Genomic DNA, 25,356 nt, shown 5'->3' with positions numbered 1-25,356 from the left:
ATTTTAAGTTGAGATGCAGAGAAACCTGAGCCCCCACACATTGAAATGATTAGGCTATTAATGCATGTAGCTTTGACACAAGATGTATTCCGTGCAGTTGAAATGCAGCTAAGAATCTTTTCAGATCGAAACAGAGAAGTATGAATGGATGTCGCTGTGCTTTGTCTATGAATGCCAGATCACGCAGTGGGACAACAACTCCTTCTCTAGCCCAGAGGCACATCATGGGCTAATCTTCCAGTTTACTAATAAATGTTCTCATTAAAACAGTAAAGCAAAATGGCCCAAAATAATCTAGAAAACACTGTTTGAATTTCTCAGAGAGCCCCTCTCCAAGCCATCTTGAGACAATTGGACAACAAAAAAATACAATTAGACAGTCTGAGTTAAATCGGTTTTGACATCAGTAGGCTACAATTTCAGGGTAGAAGAATTGTCACCAATTTATTTTGGTTTTACGGGAAGCTAAATCCTGTGGCACTGTGTATTATACTTGGGTGGGTAGTGTATTTGACTTTTTTGAGAATTAAATCAAATGGCACTTGCTTTATTAACATGCTAAAGCAATCAGATGGGGCTGTGTGGAAAAAACACCCCAGCACACCACATGTAAAAACACCCCAGCACACCACATGTAAAAACACCCCAGCACACCACATGTAAAAACACCCCAGCACACCACATGTAAAAACACCCCAGCACACCACATGTAAAAACACCCCAGCACACCACATGTAAAAACACCCCAGCACACCACATGTAAAATGTTTCTGGATAATCTCTAAATGGCTGTTGTTATTTTGATCGTGATGTCGTGATGACAACATTTGAGAGAAATCTGACGAGAACAAAACAAAATCAGCACACATCTCTGAATTCAAGTAATTTTGTAGATGTTTTTCAGCTCTGTCTCGTACGCTTATCTATACAACGATGTAGCTGTACAGTACCGTGCATATGTCAACAAATCTATGTATATAACGACCCTGATAGCCTCTTCTGTTTTGTCATCATTTTCTTTTAAACAACATGTATACTTCAACAATAATATGGGGAGACAAAACAACCACAAAGTACTTTAGAGCTGTTGTCTTTTCTCCTGATCTTCAGGACATATTATATGTGCTCTTTAATCCTATTCTATGACCATCAGACCATTTGTCCCTGCTCATTACCATGACATTCAGGAAGAGACGTATAAAACGCTACATTCAATTTGATTGCCAGGAACTGCCCAAAACAGGCTCTAGTCTACTGCATCTTGGCCATTTGAAACATATTTTGTCAATGTCTAATCAAATCATCATCTTTCCGCATAAATGGTAGGACAATGCAAGATTTGGCATTTAGTAAATATTATTCATTGCTTTCTGTTTTCATTATGTTATCCCTGAAAGTAAGGCAGACAATATCTGCAGTTCTGCATGTACGATTGATATCAAGTTGATTCGTTTTGAGTGGTTTGTATAGCTTTCCTTAAAACCAGTGACTATGGAACTATTTTAAAGGCCTATTATCAAATTGCTATGAAATACAAAGCAATTTCTATTGTGATTGAGGTTGAAAGCCCAAGAGAGAATGGCAGATGAAGAAAGAAAAAGAAAAACCATTTTTTTCCAACCCACAACTTGCAACACTTCTGTAGAATGACCCATATAGAGTCCTGGTCAAAGTCCTGCACTATATAGGGCACTCCAACTCAACTATGGATCTCGAAGCCAGTTCCACTGCATTTCTTCATTGTTCCCCTCTAATCAGGGACTGATTTATACCTGGGACACCAGGTGTGTGCAATTAATTATCAGGTAGAACAGAAAACCAGCTGGCTCCGGACCTCGTAGGGTAAGAGTTGAGTACCCCTGATATAGGGAATAGGGTGCCATTTGGGACACAAGCAGTATGTTGCAACACTGTAGCAGTAACAAAGACCTTCCCAAAGCTTGTCTTTACCATGGCCTGTAATGACTGTCTGTGTGTCTCTTTTTAAACAAGCACTGTGTGCTTGTGTTAGTTATTGAATACCTTGTCCTTTTGCCTAAATCTTCTACGTATATACTTATGTAAATGTGATATTTATTTATTTATTTATTTTCATACATTTGCAGAAATTTAAAAAAAAAAAATGTTTTGCTTTGTCATTATGGGGTATTGTGTGTACAGTAGATTGATGAGGGGGGGAAACAATTTAATCCATTTTAGGATAAGGCTGTAACGTAACTAAATGTGGAAAAAGTCAAGGAGTCTGAATACTTTCTGAATGCACTGTATCTGTGAGGTAATTAATGAGGGCCGGAGTACTAGGCTTTATTGGCATTCCAAAGGCATGCACAAACCGCCTCAGGCACTCTCAGAGAGGAGCAATCCTTCTAGGGTCACATTCTACCACTGTAACAACAACACAGTTTTGCTTTAAGGAAATGTTTGACGAGGGGTAGCTGAAGTGCATTTTAAAACATGTATGTGTAAGGTAAAAGTGACCAGTAGCATAAAGCCTTGAAGATTGGCTACTTTTTCATGAATTGTTATTTTGTCTCCACAATCTTTCACTTCAAAACCCCATCCCACTGGGCACACAATGGTTGAATCAACGTTGTTTCCACGTTATTTCAAGGAAGTTTTGTTGAACCAATGTGGAATAGACTTTGAATTGATGTCTGTGCTCAGTGGGATGACATTCTCAGAAATGTGTTGGTATTTATGGTGCTTTCAAAACAACTGTGAACTGTGATTTTTTTTCAGAATTCAGTTATTCAGTTATTTTGAATGCACTGAAGTCTGAGATTTCCCAGTTCCCAATTCCCAGTTGTTTTGAACGTGGCATTAGCATCTCTTCACACACCACTTCTAAACTCTGTCATGCTCTTGGTTAGATCTGTCATTTGTAAAGTATCAGATGCAGTGTGGCCTATTATTTCCATAATACATTTTCCATGTCTAAAACCAGCTGTCATCAAGGTGTTGCTCGCGTCACATACCTGTTTTACGGTAATTGATGAGTGACATTCCTAAGGTGTGTATATAATGGAAAAGGTAGAGAAGCAGCCCGAGGAGGTGGTCTCAGAGCATTTCATACTATTCTGTACTGTACGTAAAAATGTCTGTTCCCCAAGCCTAGCTAATGATAGCCATCTAGCTAACTAGAATTTGTAACATATCACATATTCAAATTCATAACATATAATACGATTTGTAATTTACAACATATCATACGAAATAGGTGATGGACATCCACAAATGAATACATACTATACGAAACGTAATATATCATACTAATTGGAGTGTCCCCGATTTCTTTACATAATAATACGCAATGTTCTGAGAAAGGGTTGTGGTGGGAGGGGGAGGCAGGGGGAAGGGTTTGTCACAAAGTCACAGAGGTGCTGAATGTGCCTCTTAAATCTGACGTTGTCTGACAAATAGTCCTGAAGTTGGCCCATCAGATGAAGAGACAGAGTTGTGAACTTGAGTCACATGACTTGGACTCGGGTCTGACTCGCGTCACAAATCTGATAACTTGAGACTCCACATGATAGAAAATAAAATAACTTGAGATTGATGACTTGAACTTCTCTGGCCAGGTTTTGTAAAGTTTTGTCACTCATTTTGTGGCAAAGAGTCTCTGTGGATTACCTTCCACACAGCCAGAGACAGTAGCCACAGCATCTCCCTTGCAAAAAAAACATTCAACAGATTGGAACAGAATGAAACGCGCACTCGGCCCTCTGATTGGACCAGCAAACTGTCAATTAACACAAGTCAGGTGAGCTAGCGAACAGATTTCTGATTTGCTGCACAGCTAGCTACTGGATCTGGTGAATGGAGAATCCATCAAGTTGGATAGGGGTATCTTGTACAAGAGCCATGCTTCAGAAAAGCAGAGAATATTGCAGTTTCATGAGTCCCGTTGGTAGGAAATTCGTGATCAGAGGCCATCCGTATTTTTATCAAGTGACTGTATATTGGCCAGTAGAATGGAGGGAAGAGGTGTCCGGTTTTCCCCTTCACCCCCTCTCTTGCATCTGAAATGCCTGCGTTTCCTCTGGGGTAGCCCGAAAAATTGGGTCTGAATTATAGAAAGGGCAGATAAATCGAAGTTGAAGCCGGAATTGAGGTAAGTAACTGCCAATCTGATGTTCAAAAGTTATTGTAGGTTGTAACAAATGATAGCGGATACATTTTGTGAAAATACAGTAAAAATAAACTACAAAAGAATCACAAAATAGCAAAGTTGGGTCAGAGCAAAACGGCAGTCATCCAGTACTGCCCCCCCATCCACATCGACAGGGCTGCAGTGGAGCAGGTTGAGAGCTTCAACTTCCTCTGTGTCCAAATCACTAAGAACTTAAAATGGTCCACACACATATGCACAGTCATGAAGAAGACGTGACAATGCCTCTTTCCCCTCAAAATGTTGAAAAAGTTTGGCATTGAGAGCATCTTGACTGGATGCATCACTGCTTGGTATGGCAACAGCACCGCCCTCGATCGCATGGTGCTACAGAGGGTGGTGCGGACAGCCCAGTACATCAATGGGGCCGAGCTCCCTGCCATCCAGGACCTCTATATCAGGCGGTGTGAAAGGAAGGCCAGGAAAATCGTTAAAGACTCCAGCCACCCAAGCCATAGACTGTTCTCTCCGCTTCCGCACGGCAAGCGGTACCATGACACCAATATGCTCCTGAACAGCTTCTATCCCCAAGCCATAAGGCTGCTAAATTGCAAACTAAATAGCTAACAAAATGGCTACACGGACAATCTAAATTGATCCTATTTTTGCACACTCTATGCACACACACACGGCCCCACACACTCACACACACAGACACTCCAACACACACACAAACCCTCACTCCATAATCTGCTCACACACACATAATATGCACATACATTTATACGGACTCTACACTACACCACTTTGTGTGGCTCAGTTGGCAGAGCATAGCACCAGTAGGAAAATGAATGTACTCACTACTGTAAGTCGCTCTGGATAAGTGTCTGCTAAATGACTAACATGTAAAAAATGTAATCCTGACTGTACACAGACGCCACAGCAGGCTGCTGAGGGGAGAACCGGCTGATAATAATGGAGTGAATGGAATGGTGGTGAAACCATTTGATCGATACCATTCCATTTATTCTCTTCCATTCATCACAATGAGCCTGTCCTCCCCAATTAAGGTGCCACACGCACCCCCACTCACATATAGTGCATTCGTAAAGTATTCAGACCCCTTGACTTTTTAAACATTTTGTTACGTTGCAGTCTTGTTCTAAAATGGATGACATTTTTTCTTCTCATCAAACTACACACAATACCCCATAATGCCCAAGCAAAAACAATTTATTATAAATTTGTGCAAATGTTAAAAAAATGTTTAAAAAAAAAAGAACATTCACATAAGTATTCAGACTCTTAATTCAGTACTTTGTTGAAACACCTTTGGCAGCGATTACAGCCTTGAATCTTCTTGGGTATGACACTACAAGTATGGCACACCTGTATTTGGGGGTCTTCTCTGCAGATCCTCTCAAACACTGTCAGGTTGGATGGGGAGTGTCTCTCCAGAGATGTTAGATCGGGTTCAAGTCTGGGCTCTGGCTGGGCCTCTCAAGGACATTCAGAAACTTGTCCTGAAGCCACTCCTGCGTTGGCTTGGCTGTGTGCTTAGGGTCATTGTCCTGTTGGAAGTTGAACCTTCACCCCAGTCTGAGGTCCTCAGCACTCTGGAGCAGGTTTTCATCAAGGATCTCTCTGTACTTTGCTCCGTTCATCTTTCCCTCGATCCTGACTAGTTTCCCAGTCCCTGCCGCTGAAAAGCGTCACCTCTCTGACCAAGGCCCTTCTCCCCCGATAACTCAGTTTGGCCTGGCGGCCAGCTCTAGGAAGAGTCTTGATGGTTCCAAACTTCTTCCATTTCAGAATGATGTAGGCCCTGATGGGGACCTTCAATGCTGCAGACATGTTATTGTACCCTTCCCCAGATCTGTGCCTTGACACAATCCCGTCTTGGAGCTCTGCAACCAATTCCTTCGACCTCATGGCTTGGTTTATGCTCTGACATGCGCTGTCAACTGTGAGACCTTATATAAGCAGGTGTGTGCCTTTCCAAATTATGTCCAAATTGAATTTACTACAGGTGGATTCCAATCAAGTTGTAGAAACATCTCAAGGATGATCAATGGAAAAAGGATGCACTTGAGCTCAATTTCGAGTCTGAATACTTTCCGAATGTAGGAGGAGATTTGGCATGGTTCCCCAGATCCTCAAAAGGATATTATACAGCTGAAGCATCAAGAGCACCCTGACCAGTTGCATCACGGCCTGGTATGGCAACTGCTCGGCATCTGACCGTAAGGCACTACAAAGGGTAATGCGTACGGCCCAGTACATCACTGGGTTCAAGCTTCCTGACATCCAGGACAAGCTTCCTGACATCCAGGACATACAGCAGTTTTTACATTGCTGCTACTTGCTGTTTATGATCTATGCATAGTCACTTTACAAATTACCTCGACAAACCTTGCTGCTGGTGAGTCTCTGATCCACCTCTACGCAGAAGACACCATTCTGTATACCTCTGGCCCTTCTTTGGACACTGTGTTAACAACCCTCCAGACGAGCTTCGATGCCATACAACTCTCCTTCCGTGGCCTCCAACTGCTCTTAAATACAAGTAAAACTAAATGCATGCTATTCAACCAATCACTGCCTGCACCTGCCCGCCCGTCCAGCAACACTGTTCTGACGGTTCTGACTTAGAATAGAGAATATATAATATATGTAGTTAGAATATCACTACAAATACCTAGGTGTCTGGTTGGACTGTAAGCTCTCCTTCCAGACTCACATCAAACATCTCAAATCCAAAGTTAAATCTAGAATTGGCTTCCTATTTCACAACAAAGCATCCTACACTCATGCTGCCAAACATACCCTCGTAAAACTGACCATCCTACCGATCCTCGACTTCGGCGATGTAATTTACATAATAGCCTCCAATTGCCTACTCAATAAATTGGATGCAGTCTATCACAGTGCCATCCGTTTTGTCACCAAAGCCCCATATATTACCCACCACTGCGACCTGTATGCTCTCGTTGGCTGGCCATCACTTCATACTCGTCGCCAAACCCACTGGCTCCAGGTCATCTACAAGACCTTCTAGGTAAAGTCCCCCCATATCTCAGCTCGCTGGTCACCATAGCAGCACCCACCTGTAGCACGTGCTCCAGCAGGTATATCTCTCTGGTCACCCCCAAACCCAATTCCTCCTTTGGCCACCTCTCCTTCCAGTTCTCTGCTGCCAGTGACTGGAACGAACTACAAAAATCTCTTAAACTGGAAACACTTATCTCCCTCACTAGCTTTAAGCACCAGCTGTCAAAGCAGCTCACAGATTACTGCACCTGTACATAGCCCATCTATAATTTAGCCCAAACAACTACCTCTTCCCCCTACTGTATTTATTTATTTATTTTGCTCCTTTGCACCCCATTATTTCTATTTCTACTTTGCACATTCTTCCACTGCAAATCTACCATTCCAGTGTTTTACTTGCTATATTGTATTTACCTCACCACCATGGCCTTTTTTTGCCTTTACCTCCCTTATCTCACCTCATTTGCTCACATTGTGTTATGACTTATTTTTCTACTGTATTATTGACTGTATGTTTGTTTTACTCCATGTGTAACTGTGTTGTTGTATGTGCCGAACTGCTTTGCTTTATCTTGGCCAGGTCGCAATAGTAAAAACTTGTTCTCAACTTGCCTACCTGGTTAAATAAAGGTGAAATAAAACATTGACTCGGTACTGGTACTCCCTATATATAGCCTCGTTATTGTTATTTTAGTAAATATTTTATTAACTCTATTTCCTGAACTGCATTGTTGGTTAAGGGCTTGTAAGTAAGCATTTAACGGTAAGGTATTCGGCGCATATGACAAATAAAATTTGATTTGATTTGTATATGCTGCTGCTACTCTGTTTATCATATATCCTGATGCCTCGTCACATTAGCCCTATACATATCTACCTCTAGCACTCCAGTATCCCTGCACCTTGTAAATATGGTATTGGTACAGACTGAACCTATATACTATATTGTATGCTTATTTGCTTTCTCATTTTCTTGTTACTTTCTGATGTGTTTTTGTTCTACCTTATGTTATCTTTAGTATTACATTGTTATTGATTACTGCATTGTTGGGTTTAGAGCTTGCAAGAAAGGCATTTCACTATACTTGTGTATGTGACATTAACATTAAAACTTGAAACATATTGGTTGTAATTGCCAATTGGGTCATTGTATGGTCCTGGGAGGGTGCCAAGTGCTTATATGTACCTGTTGAGCTCCCGTTAGACAGATTCCATTTGGTTTTTCAACGGGAGGCTTTACAGTCTTGCCCTCTACCTGTGTCCGTTCAGATAGGACAGGTTAAGCCTGACAAAGAGGCTATTTCATAAAATAATGAAAAGGGCTGTCTGGTAGACTCAAATAGACAAAGATTCGTAGTTGAATGTATAGATTTTTTTTACTTGACTTGAGACTTGACTTGAAAAAACATGTGACTCCATCCTGCTTGCTCTTAGAATGTACAGCTTGACTCGAGACTCGACCCGTTCTGCTTGGGACTCGACTTGAGACTCGAACCTTGTGACTTGAGACTTGCTTGTGACTCGAATAATAGTGACTTGGTCCGACCTCTGTGAAAAGCCATGATTGAACCATAAGAACACAGCTGTGACCAGGGTGCCAAGCTTCTGTTGCACAACATAACCTTCTCTAACAGGAAATAGTGGGAAATACTCCCCGCCCCCACATCACAGCGCCTTGGACTGTTTTGTGTTATGTAATAAATGGTGTATGCAGGGCACTCCCCCCACCCCTTCTCTCTCAGTCAGCATTGAATAGTTGTAAAATCTGCAGCTGTTGCCTGTCATTTTGGAGAGGAGTGTGGAGCGAGGAAAGGAGTCTGCTTCTGCCTGCTGTGAGAGAGAACACCTGTTTTGTGTTGTGCTCTGGCGTCAGGATCGCTGTAAATGTAAACCATCTCAACACGTACCACGATGTAAACCATCTCAACACGTACCACGATGTAAACCATCTCAACACGTACCACGATGTAAACCATCTCAACACGTACCACGATGTAAACCATCTCAACACGTACCACGATGTAAACCATCTCAACAGTGGGGCTATGCACGTACACCACACTACACTTCACTTCACTTCACTACACTACTTTCTTACCGGTTACTTTCTTTGCTGTTCTGTTGACCCAGGCAGGTTGGGCTCCCATCGCTAGCTGCAGTCTTAGCAGATGAATGCTGAGCACTTCGTCATAAACGACTACTGAGCCTCCTGCTCCCTCTCCCCTCATCCTCTCATCACTGTTATGATTAAGGTAGAACATATGAAGCCAACCACAAACACTCCTGTCAACCCTGCGAGGGAGTTGCTCTGTTCTGAATGTTTGTTTTTCCTCTCTTCTAGTTTCTGCTTCAGAGCCTTGAATGACTGACTGCCTGAGAGCAGCTCCTCTCTCTCTCTCTCTCTCTCTCTCTCTCTCTCTCTCTCCACATCTGTTCTACATACTAGGCTGTTGTTGACATCGCCTGTCTCGTCCATATCTGTCCCACATGTCTGGCTAGTGCAACCTACACTATCAAAGGTCCCTGAAGGCTTGTGATGAGTTGTAATGTATCTCTGTCTTTTAAAATGTATATATTTAAAGGGAAGGGTGAAGAAGGATAACATTACCCAAGTTATCTCCATCGTTTCAGGACTGTGGGACTCTCACTCAGTGGATCCCATAATAACAGATGGGCTTAGTTGCTCTGAGTAATAGTGTGGTGAGTCAATGAACAACCAGCACAAATGCATCTTTGAAGTGTGAGGTTTTAATAATCACATAAATTAACTTGGAAGGTCTCTATGAAAAGGCCATTTGTGCCCAGGTTGATTACATGAATGCTGGTGAACAGATAATAAGCCTTTTCATTCCACTGTAATATTTGCACAGACAATTTTTCATTTGAGGTTAATGTGGGTTCGAATGCACATCACACACATCATTGCACAGCTTTTAAGTTGAATACGGATTGTGACAAGACCTTTCAGGAGTGAGTAGTAGTGTGAGAGCGTATATACTCTATATTGTAGGGAACAGGGTGCCATTAGGGACGCAACCCTGGTCTTCAGTGGGATAATGGATCTGAGACTGAGTAGAGCATAAGGAAGATTTGTAAATGGTCCAAATGACGGGGAATTCACATGCCCCATTTCCTTTAGGATTAGATCTAGGCCCACACTGCTCTATAGATGCTCTCATTAGGAGGGCTAGACCACTGAGACAGAAAAATGGTATCCACAAGTTCATCTGACTCTGGGGAAGTAGATAGAGGGCCTCTGTCACGTTCTGACCTTTATTTCCTTTGTTTTGTCATTATTTAGTATGGTCAGGGCGTGAGTTGGGGTGGGCAGTCTATGTTTGTTTTTCTATGATTTGGGTATTTCTATATTTCGGCCTAGTATGGTTCTCAATCAGAGGCAGGTATCATTAGTTGTCTCTGATTGAGAATCATACTTAGGTAGCCTGGGTTTCACTGTGTGTTTGTGGGTGTTTGTTTCCATGTCTGTTTTTTTCACCACACGGTACTGTTTTGGGTTTCGTTCATTCCACGTTTATTGTTTTTGTATTCAGTTGTTCATGTGTTCATTTTCGTATTAAAAGAACCATGGACACTTACCACGCCGCATATTGGTCCTCCGATCCTTTTCGCCTCTCCTCTTCGGAAGAAGAGGAGGAAATCCCTTACAGCCTCATTGCATGTGGTGCAGGTGATATGGGACTTCATTTTGCAAAGAACACAGCGTCGCCTCCATGCTGTGCCCTTTTGGCCCTGAGGCACATCCATGCCTGCAGAAATAAATTTGGGCAGATGAACACCACTTGTGGCAGGAGCTGGATGAACCAGCTTCAGTGGGGGATGGACACCTTGGCACTGGGGGCTGCCATTCGGAGTCAGTGTCACTGTGAAAGAAAATGTTCAGTTAGAATAGTTTCACATATGAGCCCTGTATCAACAGGTATAATAAACAGATATATATATAGAGTACAGGGAACATAAGGTTGAATATATTATTATAGACCTGCTAGATCTACTGTCTATTTTATATTATGACATTTCAGCTAGATCTACTGTCTCTATTATATTATCACAGACCAACTAGATCTGTCTTTATTATATTACAACAGACCAGCTGTATCTACTGTCTCCATTTCACTTTGGCAATTGTTGTGGGTCTGCCCTCCCCTCAACAGCCTCAAATAGGCTATTTCATTTCACAAATAATATTTTATGTTATTAATTTCAAACAACGGAATTAGCATGAGAAGAACTTACCAGTCCAAAACGATGTCCTCTCCATTCAAAAAATATTCCTCCATTTGGGAATCGCTAAATGAATCGCCCTCCAACAATCTCTGTCTCACTTTCCCGATCAATTTCTTCTGAAATTGTGTGTACATCTATATATCTAGACATAGATTTAGCTTTCCCTAACTTAGTCACCATACTGATTGATATATAAACAGCTGAAGATGCGCTTTACCAAAAAAAATGCTGTGCGTAACATGCGTGGCTCCATCCGGTATGAATCTTCAATGGCAAATCAACCTAACAAAACTGTTTGACATAGAAACACCAAATTTTTGTTGTGAACAAAAACCAAATCTTTATTAACTATGAAATTATGACAAATATAAATAACATTAAACCCATGAGGCCAATTGGCTGAAGGAAAGTGCTACCCACCGGAACATCTGACTGACAGCACCTTTAACAACACATCTCTGTATTTTGATAGTTTGTGGATGGGGACTCCCGAGTGGATGGGGGCTCCTGCAGTGCTAAATGCGTTGCTACAGATGCAGGTTCGATACCCGTGCCGGCCGTCACCGGGAGACACATGAGGCGGCTTTGGGTTTAATTCAGAATCCTCCAATCCTCTATATGTAAATATTGGCGCAGAGTCACGTCATATTTGTCTATATACTGTAGGCATACCATAGACGACATGAGTCTCACTAGTGTTGAGTAATGTGCCGTTAAAAGTGGTGTAGGTCTTATTTATTTAAAGAGCATATTGAAGTTAGAAGCAATGGGATTTGAAGCAATAGCCTACAACTATTTTAGCACTGTTTTGCGCTGCTCTGAGACAAGCATGGGGACTGGTCTTGATAAATCAATGAGATTTTTATTTTCACTGAATCTCCGTTTGGGTATTGGTTAGACTACAATTATACAATTAGGGTGTAGAAATGTTATGCTGCTAGTGTAACCTTTATTTAACTAGGCAAGTCATTTAAGAACAAATTCTTATTTACAAGGACAGACTACTCCTTCCTCTCTGTCTGGGAATTGAACTCCAGGCTCTGGCATGCCCGCATGACACAGGGAATCTTTATCTAAATTGACCAGTACTGTAGCCTACTCCCAACTGTCACGTTGTACAGCGCCATATTTCCCGTTCCATCCTAACGGAAACCCAGAGGGTTTTTTGTTTTTCTTAGAATAGAAACACCATAACATTAATACAATTTATTAAGCAACATTTCTTAAAATCAGTCCCATATACTATGTTCTTACAAAAAAAGGTTTGTTTTAAATTCTCTAGTAAAGCCGCTATGAAATGCTTCTCAAATATGCCCTCTGGTGGTCAAACTAGCACTAACTAGCATTAATGGTACCAGTGGTTGACACTTAAATAACGTGCCATAGAATTCTGAGGCACACTGCAACTTTTAAAGGAAGAACCACTGTATAGAGTTGAAATGCATTCAATTTGAGTTTTCATCCCAATATTACACTTTATATACATCACAGAAGACTGAAATATAAAAACAACTGTTTGACATAGAAACACCGGATTTTCGTTGTGAACAAAAATAAAATATTTTTTAACTATGAAATTATGACAAATATAAATAACATTAAACCCATGAGGCCAAAGAGGGCACTTTGGTCATTGACTGCAGGAAAGGGCTACCCACCCGAACATCTGACTGACAGCACAAGAGACCCATCTGATAAATATCGAGTCAAACTTTGATCTTCACTCACCTAACTGAACAGAGTGAAAATTCCACTGAATCTAATACTATTTAAAGGTTCCTCAATTAAATACGTTTTCAATGAAAGCAGAACAACAACAAGCAGTTGGAGACCCAAACACACTCAACTCCTGTTGTGAAAATTGTTCCTTCAAACCAATCAGTCATCTCCAGTCATTTAACTCTCTGGTATTGCCAATTCTGTTAATGTCAACTCTATTAGTGTCAACTCTATTAGTGTCAACTCTATTGGTGTCAACTCTATTGGTGTCAACTCTATTGGTGTCAACTCTGTTACTGTCAACTCTATTGGTGTCAACTCTGTTACTGTCAACTCTGTTAGTGTCAACTCTGTTAGTGTCAACTCTGCTTATGTAAAACGCCTGTACCAGTCAAAGGTTTGGACACACCTACTCATTCAAGGGTTTTTCTTTATTTTTACTATTTTCTACATTGTAGAATAATAGTGAAGACATCAAAACTATGAAATAATACATATGGAATCATGTAGTAACCAAAAAAGCATTAAAACAAATGAAAATCTATTTTAAATTGGAGATTCTTCAAAGTAGCAACCCTTTGCCTAGATGACAGCTTTGCATACTCTTGGCATTCTCTCAACCAGCTTCATGAGTTCCCACATATGCTGAGCATTTGTTGGCTGCTTTTCCTTCACTCTGCGGTCCTACTCATCCTAAACCATCTCAATTTGGTTGAGGTCGGGTGATTGTGGAGACCAGGTTGTCTGATGCAGCAATCCATCACGCTCCTTCTTGGTCAAATAGCCCTTACACAGCCTGGAGGTTTGTTGGGCCATTGTCCTGTTGAAAAACAAATTATAGTCCCACTAAGTGCAAACCAGATGGGATGGCATATCGCTGCAGAATGCTGTGATAGCCATGCTGGTTAAGGTCCTCATGAGAGCCCCCACACCATCACACTTCATCCTCCATGCTACACGGTGGGAATCACACATGTGGAGATAATCCGTTCATCTACTCTGCATCTCACAAAGACATGGCGGTTGGAACCAAAAATTAACTTAACTCCAATGAACTTATCCTCTGCAGTAGAGGTAACTCTGGTCTTCCTTTCCTGTGACGGTCCTCATGAGAGGCAGTTTCATCATAGTGCTTGATGGTTTTTGCGACTGCACTTGAAGAAACTTCAAAAGTTCTTGAAATGTTCCGGCTTGACTGACCTTCATGTCTTAAAGTAATGATCGACCGTCATTTCTCTTTGCTTATTTGAGCTGTTCTTGCTATAATATGGACTTGGTCTTTTACCAAATAGGGCTATCTTCTGTTTACCACCCCTACCTTGTCACAGCACAACTGAATGGCTCAAATGCATTAAGAAGGAAAGAAATTCCACAATTGAACTTTGAACAAGTCACACCTGTTAATTGAAATGCATTCCAGGTGACTACCTCATGAAGATGGTTCAGAGAATGCCAAGAGTGTGCAAAGCTGTCATCAAGGCAAATGGTGGCTAGTTTGAAGAATCTCAAATATAAAATATATTTTGATTTGTTTAACACTTTTTTGGTTACTTCATGATTCCTTATGTGTTATTTCATAGTTTGATGTCTTCACTATTATTCTACAATTTAGAAAATAAAGGAAAAATAAAGGAAAACCCTTGAATGAGAAGGTGTGTCCAAACTTTCAACATTTTGATCCAAGAGAAGATCTTTGTCAGGTCACATTTAGACCCTCCTGTGGTGTGTTGGAAGTGGCCCCTCACTGTGGGGTGGTAATGGGCCTGGAGATATCCTCCACAGATTGGTCTAATACCTCACAGGCATTTCTCTCCACTTGGCTTCCATCACCTGCTTTAGCACCAGGGAGCCACATTGCTGCACCCTAAATGGCACCGTATTCCCTATATTGTGCACTACTTTGACCAGAGCTCATATATCGGCAATTGGGTGCCATTTGCGATGTAGCCTCAGAGAAGCAGCCTGCTGGGCTGAGATTGCAGCATCCATCCGGTCAAGACAGATCTCAGAGAACAAGCTGGATAATGGCAGCAGCTAGCGCTAATTTCTCAGTCACCCGATACTGTTGTTTCACAAATGAGGTTTCTCAGCAGGGCACAGAGGAGCTCAATGCAAGCTGATTGGACACACTTGGTGATTCCTGTATGTTGGATTATGTATGAAGCAATGTTGTTTACATAAATATGGACTAGTGATCCTGTGTCCAGTTTATATACCGTAGTTCTTAGCTAAACTATTTATTATCATCTTCTTTAAGACGTGTCTAATTTGTTCAGTCAAAATGTGTTGAAATATGTTTTCATGTAAAGTTTATTTTGTGAAAGGTTTCTGATTTAGGAGCCCTAGATGTTCTGTGCAACAACACATGGCTCATGAGAAGTGCATTGAAGAAACCTGTGTTTTGTTTTTAAATGATGACTCCTTCATTCCTCATACAGTATGTGGATTGGATGGGAAACAGATGTTAACTGATAAGACCCAGGCCCAGTGACAGAGCACAGAGATGCCAGTTGGCTCCCAAATGGCACTCTATTCCCTACATAGTGCACTACTTTTGACCAGAGACCTATGGGCCCTGGTCAAAAGTAGTACATACTAGGGCCTCCCGAGTGGCGCAGTGGTCTAAGGCACTACATCTCAGTGCTCGCTGCATTATTACAGATCCTGGTTCAATACTGGACTGTGTCACAGCTGGCTGTGACCAGGAGACCCATGAGGCGATGCACAAATTGGCCCATCGTCGTCCGGGTTAGGGGAGGGTTTGGCGGGCCGAGATGTCCTTGTCCCATTGTGCTCTAGCAACTCCTGTGGTGAGCTGGGCTCATGCATGAAGACACGGTGTTTCCTCTGACACATTGGTCTGGCTGGCTTCCGGGTTAAGTGTGCATTGTGTCAAGAAGCTTGGCGGGGTTGTGTTTTGGAGGACGCACTGCTCTCGACCTTCGCTTCTTCCGAGTCCGTAAGGGAGCTGCAGCGATGGGACAAGACTGTAACTACCAATTGGATATGCTGAATTAAGGGAGTAAAAAAATTAAATTAAATAAAAAGTTCTACGTACTGTATATGGAATAGGGTGCCATTTAGGACACAGGAAGTGAAGTTGTCTACTTACCAATGCCCCTTCAGGGTTCCCTCCCTTCTCCACGTAAGCCGTGGAACATTCAGGCCAAACCATCCCCAACAGAAAAATTACATTCCACTAGCTTGGAACTTGGTTTCTGCCGTGAAGGAAATGGAACAATATATTACAGAAATAATAAAGATATGCATCACTGAGATGTATTTAAATTGTCCTGGCTCAGGATTGAAGATGGGTTGGTGTTACAATGGATCATACAAAATAACTGGGAACGGACTCACCTTATCTACAATTCTACAATTGGTTTGAGTGATTTTATGAGTTTGCATAATTTTATGAAAAATACTGTACATCAACGTAAAACTCATTTTACCTCAGACCTTGATCGTTGTGTACATGGTGTAGTAATTTGATATTCTCTGCCTAAAAGGTTAATCTGTTTTGGATGAAGCATTATTTCCCACTGTTTGAATGTGGCATGGATTGCACAACCCCACATGTAAAACACAGGCATAGAGTCAATTGTTAATTGGATTTTATAGCCCACAAACATAGTGTTTAACTGTTTGAGGTCCATTTCATCCTGGAAACAAAAACTTTCTTTCTTCTCCTTTTTCCTTCCATTCTTTTATATTTGCAGTTTCTGGTAGCAACAATAGAATGATCAAGACAAATGAAATAAGTGTATTTTCAGCGTTACTTATCATGTAATGGTTTAATTTTATGTTTTTTGCCAATCAGTCAATACAATACGCCTCCTTCGCTTGAACGTAAATTCAGTGAAACATTTAACATTCTTCCTTTGGGAGGTTGTTAGACATTAACCAAACTGCATAACTTGTTGGCAAGAGTCAGTGAAGATGATGACTGGACAGCAGAACCAGTGAGATAGCCTTGCTCTTAAGAACACAATCACGTCTGAACCATGGCCACAGCAGCCGGCCCATTCTCCTTTCTCTCCTATCATCTTCAGCTTCCTTACCTCTGTCATCCTGCCATTCCACCCAGGGCTTGATCCATCACACACCCTGGACGAACTGGTCCGGTCATCCTCTCCTCTTACAGACACCCAGGACATGCCCAGGTAATTGGACTTCACAGGAGGGTTAAGGGTATGAGTGATTGTAAGGGAGTCAGGGAGTCACAGCCAAGTGCTCATAAGCCCTATCTGGAGTGGACACCCCCATAATCAATCTGACTATCTCTACACTGCAGTTTTCAATTTGGGCCCATGGACTCCTTCACACTCAGAGGATCTTTTTCACTGGGAGGCATTGAGATGTATTCTATTCTCCTCTGTGTGAAAACAGAGAAGATGCATGGGAGAAGAGTCAGTCACACAGCAGGGATCACAGTGCAGTCAGTCAATGTGCAGTCTGACTCTACCTGTGACACCCACGCTTCAAGGTTTAAACTAAACCCATCTATTTCACTTATTTCTTCATTTTCAGCTATTTTCTTTGGCTTTATATTGATAATAAAGACTGCAGGCTACGCTCTGATTGAATGAAAAGATCCAGTGGCTGTGTAGCGGCAAGCCGATGTACAACAGAGGACAATTACATGGTCTTTTACAATGCCAATACTGAGGCATGGCAGAGGAGAGGAGGTACGAAGTGTAGCAGATGCACCATAAAAGTAACTGGTCAGATGCTTTTGTGTGGTGGTAATAAAGTGGGTGGTTTGGAGGACATGAAGGTTCCCTTTGATAGGCTGTCAAAACCTCTGCTTTTTAGTCATCAATCACAATCAGTCTGTCTATATAAAATTATGAGTAGTGCTACCTGGGATTTGAGGAAGAAATGTTGATTACATAATACCTACAGTATACAGTATGCAACGTGATGCGGTATGACTAACATTGTGGTTGTATAGAAAACTATAAAGCACTTGCATCTTAATTCAGTTGAACATTGGTCAACGTGAGTCTTAATCGTAAGTACCACTAAGCCAAGTATGACAGATACAGTGCCTTGCGAAAGTATTCGGCCCCCTTGAACTTTGCGACCTTTTCACACATTTCAGGCTTCAAACATAAAGATATAAAACTGTATTTTTTTGTGAAGAATCAACAACAAGTGGGACACAATCATGAAGTGGAACGACATTTATTGGATATTTCAAACTTTTTTAACAAATCAAAAACTGAAAAATTGGGCGTGCAAAATTATTCAGCCCCTTTACTTTCAGTGCAGCAAACTCTCTCCAGAAGTTCAGTGAGGATCTCTGAATGATCCAATGTTGACCTAAATGACTAATGATGATAAATACAATCCACCTGTGTGTAATCAAGTCTCCGTATAAATGCACCTGCACTGTGATAGTCTCAGAGGTCCGTTAAAAGCGCAGAGAGCATCATGAAGAACAAGGAACACACCAGGCAGGTCCGAGATACTGTTGTGAAGAAGTTTAAAGCTGGATGTGGATACAAAAAGATTTCCCAAGCTTTAAACATCCCAAGGAGCACTGTGCAAGCGATAATATTGAAATGGAAGGAGTATCAGACCACTGCAAATCTACCAAGACCTGGCCGTCCCTATAAACTTTCAGCTCATACAAGGAGAAGACTGATCAGAGATGCAGCCAAGAGGCCCATGATCACTCTGGATGAACTGCAGAGATCTACAGCTGAGGTGGGAGACTCTGTCCATAGGACAACAATCAGTCGTATATTGCACAAATCTGGCCTTTATGGAAGAGTGGCAAGAAGAAAGCCATTTCTTAAAGATATCCATAAAAAGTGTAGTTTAAAGTTTGCCACAAGCCACCTGGGAGACACACCAAACATGTGGAAGAAGGTTCTCTGGTCAGATGAAACCAAAATTGAACTTTTTGGCAACAATGCAAAACGTTATGTTTGGCATAAAAGCAACACAGCTCATCACCCTGAACACACCATCCCCACTGTCAAACATGGTGGTGGCAGCATCATGGTTTGGGCCTGCTTTTCTTCAGCAGGGACAGGGAAGATGGTTAAAATTGATGGGAAGATGGATGGAGCCAAATACAGGACCATTCTGGAAGAAAACCTGATGGAGTCTGCAAAAGACCTGAGACTGGGACGGAGATTTGTCTTCCAACAAGACAATGATCCAAAACATAAAGCAAAATCTACAATGGAATGGTTCAAAAATAAACATATCCAGGTGTTAGAATGGCCAAGTCAAAGTCCAGACCTGAATCCAATCGAGAATCTGTGGAAAGAACTGAAAACTGCTGTTCACAAATGCTCTCCATCCAACCTCACTGAGCTCGAGCTGTTTTGCAAGGAGGAATGGGAAAAAATTTCAGTCTCTCGATGTGCAAAACTGATAGAGACATACGCCAAGCGACTTACAGCTGTAATCGCAGCAAAAGGTGGCGCTACAAAGTATTAACTTAAGGGGGCTGAATAATTTTGCACGCCCAATTTTTCAGTTGTGGATTTGTTAAAAAAGTTTGAAATATCCAATAAATGTCATTCCACTTCATGATTGTGTCCCACTTGTTGTTGATTCTTCACAAAAAAATACAGTTTTATATCTTTATGTTTGAAGCCTGAAATGTGGCAAAAGGTCGCAAAGTTCAAGGGGGCCGAATACTTTCGCAAGGCACTGTATAAGAGGCTGCACAGTAATATTCTAGCCAGGTTCATTCTAGCCTTTCATTTCGCTACACACCTTGTTTGAAGCTCTCCATGCTCACTTTGGTAAGCACAACATGCATGTAGATTTAATAGTCTTGTCACGACTTCCGCCGAAGTCGGTCCCTCTCCTTGTTCGGGCGGCGTTCGGCGGTCGACGTCACAGGCCTTCTAGCCACCACCGATCCACTTTTCATTTTCCATTTGTTTTGTCTTAGTCTGACACACCTGGTTTCATTCACCCAATTACCTGTTTATTATTTAACCCTCTGTTCCCCATGTTTGTTTGTGAGTGATTGTTCTTTGTAAATCGGTCTGTTATTGTGGGCTCGTATATTTGCCTTGTATTTTTGTATTTTGAGTAAAGTACATTGATTACTCATTTCTGGTGTCCTGCGCCTGACTCTCTACACCAGCTACACACAGGACCCCATTACAGGTCTTTCTTTAATGGGAAAATAACTGAAGCACAACCCTGCTTTACAATTCGACAGCCAGCATTTGAACCTGGATGCTCTAGGGGAAATTGAATTAATCAAAACAGAAATGACATATGCATTAAAACTCACATTAGAAAATAATACTTTTCAATACCTCTGACACCTGATGTGTCACCCAATGGCTCCCTATACCCTATAGTGCACCCAATGGCACCCTATCCCCTATAGTGCACCCAATGGCTCCCTATCCCCTATAGTGCAGACAATGGCACCCTATACCCTATAGTGCACCCAATGGCACCCTATCCCCTATAGTGCACCCAATGGCACCCTATCCCCTATAGTGCACCCAATGGCTCCCTATCCCCTATAGTGCAGACAATGGCACCCTATCCCCTATAGTGCACCCAATGGCACCCTATCCCCTATAGTGCACCCAATGGCACCCTATCCCCTATAGTGCACCCAATGGCTCCCTATCCCCTATAGTGCAGACAATGGCACCCTATACCCTATAGTGCACCCAATGGCACCCTATCCCCTATAGTGCACCCAATGGCACCCTATCCCCTATAGTGCACCCAATGGCGCCCAATGGCACCCTATCCCCTACTACTTTTGACAAGAACCAATAGGGTTCTATAGTGCACTATAAAGTGAATTGGGTGCCATTTCGTATGCAGCCATAACCTCATTGAGAAAAACATGTTGGGAGTGTACTCCGTTCTTACTCTTTTTATACAAGTTTCAACAAAGCCTGTTTTACATTACTGAAAAGAAGGATTTATTGACTTAATTTCTGATCATATTGCCAAGCTATGTCAATGCTGGATAAACATGCAGGATAAAGTCTCAAGTTTCATGTCTAGTTTTCAATAGTCTTGAGTCCTCTACACATCATATGCTGATTTTCATCCTCACTGATCTGCCTTGTGGGGATAGTTGGTCTGCGTCCCAAATGACACCCTATACCCCATATAGTACACTACTTTTTACCAGGGTCAACAGAGTCAAAAGTGGTGCACTATATAAGGAAGAGGGAACCATTTGGGACGTAACCTAGGATGTGACAGGGAGCAGATAGAAAGCATGCTGATGGATGAATGTGTGTTCCCCTCATCTATCCCCTGGGCAGGGGGACGAGGCGTGTCAGACATTGGATTTCATTGGCCGTAAAAAGGCTTTAGAACCAGGAAATGCAACCGAGACCCAGGCTACATCCCAAATGGTACCATTTTCCCTATGAAGAGGTCAAAAGTAGTGCACTACATAAGGAGCCATTCGGGACACAGTCCCTCAGACCTGCAGCCATCCCGGCGTACAGTGGTCATTTAAGCAGCCTGAGGAGATGTGGTAAATATAGATTTTTTTTTAAACTAGGCAAGTCAGTTAAGAACAAATTCTTATTTTCAATGACAGCCTAGGAACAGTGGGGTAACTGCCTTTTACAGGGGCAGAACAACAGATTTTTACCTTGTCAGTTCGGTGATTTGATCTAAGTCCAACGCTCTAACACTCTAACCACAAGGCTACCTGCCACCCCTACCTGCCGCCACTGCTGCCTGGCTAATATACCACGGCTAAGGGCAGGTCTTATGCACAACAAAACGCAGAGTGCCTGGACACAGCCCTTAGCCGTGGTATATTGGCCATATATCACAAACCCCTGAGGTGCCTTATTGTTATTATAAACTGGTTACCAACATAATTAGAGCAGTAAAAATAAAGGTTTTGTCATATCCATGGTATACGGTCTGATATATCATGGCTGTCAGACAATCAACATTAAGGGCTCGAACCACCCAGTTTATAATACAACATATTATATCATTGAATTGGTTCGCAGACACACACATACAAGGATGAAGCACATTACTCATTCATAACACTGTGTTTATAGCCTGCTCATTAGTTATGCATTGTGACTAGGGCTGTATCTCAAATGGTACCCAATTCCCTATAGTCCACCACTTTTAGTAGTAAAGTAGTGCACTATATAGGGAATAGGTTGCCATTTGCCATTTGAGATGCACTTTGTATGGACTATACATTAGTAATTTATGTTGAATGCATGAAAGTATAGACGATAGTCATTTGTTCTGGTGGAAGATCCATAAAGACCAGGGATTAGCATCTCCGGGCCTGGAGGGTTGACTCACAGTGTGTGCGGGCTTTTGTTCCTTCCCACCACTAACACACCTGCTTTAACATTCTCAAAACTGCAAGTTACTGTGAATGAATCTGAACATGGCATGCATAAAATAAAGCAATCATAATGATGAATATATGGATTAACAGTCTAGTTAGAATAATATGAATGGATACAGTATTGCCCGTACTGACACTGTACTTAACACCGACATATTCATGGGCCCTTGCAGGATACCTACAGATGTAGGACCTTCATTTGATCACCCTGTTGCAGGAGAACTTTCTTGCAATGCAGTACATTTAACACTTGTCATGTATTTGAGGTTTTATAATGCTTCTGAAATCTGTAATTTCCACTTTGAAATTTCAGACTTGATTTTCCCTTACAAAAAATGTATTAATCCCTACAGAAGTGTCTATTAAATATAATTCACATAATAATTCACATTATTTTCCTGCTGTAGCAAACTGGCTCAAATTGAGATTCTATACCTGTAACATCCATCCTTCTGCTGTGCACATGCCTTGGTACGTGCTTGTGTGTGTCAGTTTCTGTGAGTGAGTGAAAATGTCTAAAATGCAGTGTAGTTAGTACTTTCAAACCCTCCCACCACACACCTCCTCTCCTGCAAGCACCTGCTTGTTATGCTTTTCCTGTTAGTCAATGGTATTAAGTCAATGCAACCTTCACGCTACAACAACATGATGCAAGAGCAGTGTTAAATGGAATAGCTGTGCAGGTTTAAAAATCAGATGAGGCAAGAAAAAACGCTGTAATTACCAGTTACAGTGATTTGCAGGATGCACAGTACTGCAACAAGACTGCACATTCACATGGTAAATTACTTGATGCCTAGTCCCCTCTGTTCTTGGTTGGACTGATAATAAGATTTCCAAGATGATTACAAACAGTAAAATGAATATGTCGACTAGGTCCTCCCGTATCCATTCCAACCACTCTAAGACAACACTTAGCATCCTATTAGCAGAACATCCTCTGAAATGTTTTGTTATGCTCAAGGTTGGGTAGATTACTTTCTAAATGTAATCCATTACAGTTACTAGTTACCTGTCCAAAATTGTAATCAGTATTGTTACTTTTGGATTACCCAAACTCAGTAACGTAATCTGATTACATTCAGTTACTTTTAGATTACTTTCCCCTTAAGAGGCATTAGAAGGAGACAAAGATGAATGTTACCAATTGAACCACATCTATTGCAGGATAAATCAATGTTAAAGTTTACATAGCTGGCCATACATGGATGTTCAATTTTACTTTATGGGTTGGTTATGTAGGCTTGTTCTAACCCATCGCTTTCTACTACATATAATAACACAATGCAATTATATATTTACATTAAAAACCAAAGTCTATCAAAATTCCAATAATTCCAATAAATGGTATACCCCTTGATCTTCAAGAATAAGACTTGGAAATATGAAGTATAGATTAGCCAAATTGTTTTACCTGAGCATAAACCCAAAACTAAGGACTTATTACCCAGCCTTACTCTGTTGTTTATGATTTTGTTGTCATGGAGGACTGATTGGGCTCATTGATTTGAGTTGAAAAATAAATGTTGCGCTCATAGAATGGCATGCTTTGAGCACTACTAAAAAGTGATATTTACACGTGAAAAATGATTGTCATATGCTACATTTGTTACAGGCCTATTGTTAAACGTTTTGTTGGTGACACTTTGATATCCTGATAATCCACAGATGAAACAATAACAAAACGTTCACCTCTGTTTTGGTAAAAAGCATGTAACCACCCTCAGATTAATAGGCAAAGCTATGGATGCAAGGACTGAAAAAGAATCAATGGATATACAGTTGAAGTCGGAAGTTTACATACACTTGGGTTGGAGTCATTAAAACTTGTTTTTCAACCACTCCACAAATGTCTTGTTAACAAACTATAGTTTTGGCAAATCGGTTAGGACATCTACTTTGTGCATGACACAAGTAATTTTTCCAACAGTTGTTTACAGACATATTATTTCACTTATAATGCACTGTATCACAATTCCAGGGGTCAGAAGTATACCTACACTAAGATGACTGTGCCTTTAAACAGCTTGGAAAATTCCAGAAAATATCCACATGGCTTTAGAAGCTTCTGATAGGCTAATTGACATAATTTGAGTCAATTGGAGGTGTACCTGTGGATGTATTTCAAGGCCTACCTTCAAATTCAGTGTCTCTTTGCTTGACATCATGGGGAAATCAAAAGAAATCAGCCAAGACCTCAGAAAAAATATGTAGACCTCCACAAGTCTGGATTATCCTTGGGAGAAAATTCCAAACACCTGAAGGTACCACGTTCATCTGTACAAATAATAGTACGCAGGTATAAACACCATGGGACCACGCAGCCGTCATAATGCTCAGGAAGGAGACGCGTTCTGTCTCCTAGAGATGAACGTACTTTGGTGCGAAAAGTGCAAATCAATTCCAGAACAACAGCAAAGGACCTTGTGAAGATGCTGGAGGAAACAGGTACAAAAGTATCTATATCCACAGTAAAACAAGTCCTATATCGACATAACCTGGAAGGCCACTCAGCAATGAAGAAGCCACTGCTCCAAAACCGCAGTTAAAAAGCCAGACTACGGTTTGCAACTGCACATGCGGACAAAGATCGTACTTTTTGGAGAAATGTCCTGTGGTCTGATGAAACAAAAATAGAACTGTTTGGCCATAATGACCATCGTTATGTTTGGAGGAAAATGGGGGAGGCTTGCAAGCCGAAGAACACCATCCCAACCGTGAAGCACGGGGGTGGCAGCATCATGTTATGAGGGTGCTTTGCTGCAGGAGGGACTGGTGCACTTCACAAAATAGATGGCATCATGAGGTAGGAAATTTACGTGGATATATTGAAGCAACATCTCAAGACATCAGTCCGGAAGTTAAATCTTGGTCGCAAATGGGT

This window comes from Oncorhynchus tshawytscha, linkage group LG28 (genome assembly GCF_018296145.1).
Source record: "Oncorhynchus tshawytscha isolate Ot180627B linkage group LG28, Otsh_v2.0, whole genome shotgun sequence".
NCBI classification, from domain to species: Eukaryota; Metazoa; Chordata; class Actinopteri; order Salmoniformes; family Salmonidae; genus Oncorhynchus; species Oncorhynchus tshawytscha.
Note: the sequence above shows the minus strand (reverse complement) of the source record.